The sequence below is a fragment of the Schistocerca nitens genome, chromosome 12 (assembly GCF_023898315.1).
Source record: "Schistocerca nitens isolate TAMUIC-IGC-003100 chromosome 12, iqSchNite1.1, whole genome shotgun sequence".
NCBI lineage: Eukaryota > Metazoa > Arthropoda > Insecta > Orthoptera > Acrididae > Schistocerca > Schistocerca nitens.
Window position 1 is genome coordinate 19,741,185 of NC_064625.1, and position 5,656 is coordinate 19,746,840.

Genomic DNA, 5,656 nt, shown 5'->3' on the forward strand with positions numbered 1-5,656 from the left:
TGAGTTGCGGGGATTCACAAGCTTGCTAACACTCTCTCCCTCCCATGCCACCGTCACAAACGCAAAACACTGTCTAGCCTATGACGCCTCATTGCAGTCCACAGTGCCAGCGAACTTGCGTTAAGGGGAGCCGGAGGTGGTCAAATCCAAAAACTTACGATTTTTTTTTGCTACCGAAAATTAATTGGAACATTCCTCTTTAATGTTAACTTTGAATTATTGTTCTACTCGCCCTAGAAGTGGAGTTATTACCATTTTTCCCCACGCCTGCAGAGGAAATGGGCGGCCGCTGAATGCATCTAACACCCTCTCGTGACTTCCTGGCGAACTGCTTGGGATTTTCTCGGCCTGTTACGCATACAGCGAGTGTGCAAGGGCTGTAGTTGAAAAGTTGGAATGCATTGGGCATGAGCGAAAGCGTATGGGTGCACGGCTTCGAAGGCTCAAACAAACTTTGGGTTCAAGTAAGCTCAGTGATGGAAAGACAATAGGAGGGAGAGGCAGGCTTACTGATGAGGTGATTGAAAGTCTACAGAGATATTATGGGTGTGCTATAAGGCAAAATACTAGTAATGGTAGTGACATGCGAAAAGCAGTGTGGGCATTGTTCCTTCATACTGCCTCTTCCAATGACAGCCTGTGCCCAAAAGATTCCTGGTGCAAATATAATGCAAAAAAGGACTATGATCACAAACATGGTTTGCCAGCAGCTGTGATAAATGCAATAAAACCAGTTTTTCATGACTTAGCACAGCCAGAATTGTTACACAAATGTCTACACGGAAACACGCAGAATCCTAATGAGAGCGTAAATAATTTGATTTGGAAAGTGATTCCTAAAAGGGTGTTTGTAAGCATAAAAACACTGCACTTTGGCATTTATAATGCAATAGCAACCTACAACCAAGGGAACAGTGTGAAGTGTGAAGTTCTGAAGGCATTAGGATTTACAGCTGGGGTGAACACTGTACGAGCACTAAGAAATATTGACACAGAAAGGATAAGAGGAGCAGGAAGAAGAGAAAGGCATATAAAGTAGCACTCCTAATGGTCAAACTTACATTGTAACACAGCCATTTGGCAATATGTTCAGTAGTTTCATTTCAGTTTAATTATAGAGCAATTATTTGTAAAAAAATTTGGGTCATTAATAAAAAAATAATTGGAAGGAAACTAGAAAAGGTACTCCAAAATCCTTCTGTTATACTAAACCACTCTATATGTAAAAAAAAATTCAAATTTTTCTATTTGGTAGTTTATTCATAAATGTTCCTCAAACTTAGTGATTTTAACATGGGCAGCATAGGCACCTCCGGCTCCCCTTAAAGTGATTTGTGTTATCGGTAAGAGTACAATATTTTTGTTAGTAGCTAGTTTCGTAATGGAAAAAATAAAAGGTATCCACATGATGCGGGCAATAAATTGAAAGTAGTAGCACATGCAGAAGAACATGGAAACAGAGCAGCTGAGAGGCCCTCCAACAACAGAAAAAACAAAACTTTCTGGCAGATTAAAACTGTGTGCCGGACCGAGACTCGAACTCGGGATCTTCGCCTTTCGCGGGCAAGTGCTCTACCAACTGAGCTACCCAAGCACGACTCACGCCCGGTCCTCACAGCTTTACTTCTGCCAGTACCTCGTCTCCTACCTTCCAAGCTTTACAGAAGCTCTCCTGCGAACCTTGCAGAACTAGCACTACTAGCACTCCTGAAAGAAAGGATACTGCGGAGACATGGCTTAGCCACAGCCTGGGGGATGTTTCCAGAATGAGATTTTCCCCTACAGCGGACTGTGCTCTGATATGCAACTTCCTGGCAGATTAAGCACTTGCCCGCGAAAGGCAAAGGTCCCTAGTTCGAGTCTCGGTCCGGTATACAGTTTTAATCTGCCAGGAAGTTTCATATCAGCGCACACTCCGCTGCAGAGTGAAAATTTCATTCTGGAAACAGAAAAAAACCATTAGTGATTGGCGGGCTGCTAAAGAAGAACTGAAAGAAATGAGGAAGAATAAATGTGCAAATAGAGGACTGAGCGCAAAATGGCCAAAACTAGAAGATTTATTGAAATGTATTCAAAGGCATCGTACAAATGACACTGAAATTAATTCAAAAATTATTCAAATACACGCTAGTAAGAGCTACAGTGGAACTTAACAGACTTTAAGTGTAGATTTGGTTGGTGCCACGGGTTTACGAAGCTTCAAAAATGGTTCAAATGGCTCTGAGCAGTATGGGACTCAACTGCTGACGTCATTAGTCCCCTAGAACTTAGAACTAGTTAAACCTAACTAACCTAAGGATATCACAAACATCCATGCCCGAGGCAGGATTCGAACCTGCGACCGTACGGTCTTGCGGTTCCAGACTGCAGCGCCTTTAACCGCACGGCCACTTCGGCCGGCTACGAAGCTTCATGGACTCAGCATGCGTACCAAAACCAAAATGTCTCAGAGAATGCCTCAAGAATATAGAGAGAAAATATTACCTCCCGTCGCTTTAATATTCAACATCGAAAGAAAACAAGTGTGGCACTAAGCTGAAGAGCGAATATGGATGAAGCTCCTCTGACATTTGATGTGCCGAATAACAGAACTGTTGGCATGAAAGGAGCTAAAACTGTAATTATGAAAACAAGTGGACATCCAAAAATTTGATACACTGTTCTCCTTTCATGTTGCGCTGACGATACTAAGCTTAATACAATAAGCATTTTCAAGCGCAAAACAGTTCCAAAACCATTTGAAATACTGCCAGGTGTTGTTCACGTACATGACAAGGGTTGGATGGAGAGGCTGCTATGAAATCATAGATTAACAGAGTGTGGGAGGGAAGGAAAGGTTGTTTATTGAAGAAGAGCCTTCTTGTGCTAGATTAGTTTGGTAGTCATTTGAAAAATCCTGTTAAAGGGAAATTGAGACAGGGAAATACACAGCTTGCTGTTATTCCGGGAGCACTTACGTCACATTGCAACCCTGTTGACATCTCGATAAATAAACCATTTAAAGTGTATATGAGAGAGGAATTGAACTAATGGACGGCGGATGAAACCCATCTCGAATTCACGCCGAACGGATCTTTTAAACGACCTATAATCAAACAAGTGTGTCAGTGGATAAAACAGTTGCAGTCTAGAGTGAGAGAAGGCCTTCTGGTTAAATCTTTCAGTAAGTGCGGTATAAGTAACGCTCTCAACGGCAGTGAAGTTCATCTTATATGTGAACAGGAGAACGATGACGACGAAGGGGAAGAAGAAGAAGAAGAAAGGTCAGATGACGATTTTCAGGGAATCTGAAAGGTTGTTCGGTTTTTTAGCCTGGCTTTGCAATCTAAAAATAAAAATGACAAAAATGATTTAAAAAAATTGCTTAAAAATAAATAGCTGCGTCTTATAGGCCGCATCGTCTTATAATCCATAAAACACGATATTCGTTCTGACGGTACTCTTCAGTTAGGCCAAGATCTTGAACTTCCCTTCATAAACTCTTCTTCATGTGAAAATAACATCCATTTATTTCCTTCAAGAGGAAAACGTCACTAAAAGCCGATATCGCAGCTTCACCAAAATCAACATTCTCTGTTCTTGGGCACTACTGATGAACTGCTTGTTTAATGAGACGAAACAGAACAGGAATAATCTTTGTTTCAGCACTCGAGCCTCGTAGCTCTGTAGATTTTTTGCAAAATGCAAATTGCAGGTCTTAAATGTTTTATACGTAAAAAAAGGGAAGATTTTGCAAGATTTTATTCTTTGCTTCCACAAAAAATGGCTATCCTGTCCTCTGATTTATCTTCCCCTAGAAGAAAACTGCTGCCATCACTCATCTTTAAGAGACCTTCGTGGAGATCGATTTCAGTACAGTTCATGGGCTCTTGGTACCCCTGCGTTTGACTCCGCTGAGAACGCAAAGATGCTCTTCATATTTCCTGATTTGTTTCCGGAGACCCTCTAGCTGCACCACAGAACACGCGTGTAGCCCGACACTCACTATGGAGTGTAGTGAAGTGCCTATAATGGAGGCTGAAGAGCGCAAATGTTTATGTGATGTTCGCGGCAGTGATTATAAAAATTGGTGTAAGAAACAAGATGCACACACGAGTGTTTGTGGAACAGCTGCCGGAAATCGATGGGGAAATATGGAAGCAAAAGAACGAAATGAAATGTGTAGGGTTTTGTAGCATTTATTTATAGATTTTAAAACAGTATAGCAGTAACAACTTCATACACATATTACTGCTACACAGTACTATTATGAATTACGTTTGACAAGTTATTTGATGCACAATGAAAACAATATAACAACTAGCTTACCAACAGGTATTGGCAGGGCATTCATTTCGTCAATTTCCTACTAGAAACGAAAACAAAAAATTAACTGTGTTTGTAGAGTAATATTGGGAAAATTGCATTTCTATCTATTAGTGAAAACACTTTTGAAAGTTTCACTGGAAACTGAAAGACATATCTCTTGAACTATGTGTCGTACAATTATATATTTGTGTACGTACGTTCAGCGGCGTATGTGGATACTGTCTGCGAAGTATATCGCGAATAGAGTCAGTAGTAAAGAAATAATAAATTTAAACGTCACGCATGGTGCGGCAGTTTTTCACGCATTTCAGTATTACGTCGTGTCTTCTGAGCTATGGTACGTAGGTGGTTCTTACCCCCACAGGGTTTGCAGTCTGACAGTAAGGGGCATGTGTACCAAGTCTAGTCGAAATCCGTGCAGTGTGTTAGCAGGAGATATGGTACAATCACACATACAAACATCCATTTTTATGAAACTTCCTGGCAGTTTAAAACTGTGTTCCCGACCGAGACTCGAACTCGGGACCTTTGCCTTTCGCGGGCAAGTCCTCTACCATCTGAGCTACCGAAGCACGACTCACGCCCGGTACTCACAGCTCTACTTCTGCCAGTATCTCGTCTCCTACCTTCCAAACTTTACAGAAGCTCTCCTGCCCGCGAAAGGCAAAGGTCCCGAGTTCGAGTCTCGGTCGGGCACACAGTTTTAATCTGCCAGGAAGTTTCATATCAGCGCACACTCCGCTGCAGAGTGAAAATCTCATTCTGGATCCATTTTTATAATATGTACAGATTTTAATGTTGCCAGCTACATCTCATTTCGTATTCAATTCCATTACCTACATCCAATCATTCTGCCACGGAAGTGGCCCATGATTTTACGTAAAATATGGCTCAAATTTTGTCCTTCATTATTCCCTTTTGACTTCCCCTACGTCCACTTTCTAAAGAACTCATGCCATCAAACACGAATCCATCCAGTTTCCTGTGTAAGTTGTGTAACAAACAATACGTTTTTATTATGGAATTCGCAAACAGGGAACAGTGAAAATCGGTCCACTTACTGGCTAGTATTCCATACGCGCATTCAATAAAACTTCGGATTTTGTTGAGCCGACAGTTGAAGATTTTTTTTCGAATGTTTGACTTTTCTTGGATAAGATCGCGTTACGCTTCGACAAATCTTTATCAGCCAGAAAGACATACGGAGCTGGTTGGGATGTTGAAGTGGTTGTGGCAGAGGTAAACAGATATTGCCTGAATAAATTTACTGCCCTATGTAACTACCTTTCAGTACATTCGAATCATCCGTTCTAAAAGTGCGGCCATCAGCACACATGAAATAATAATC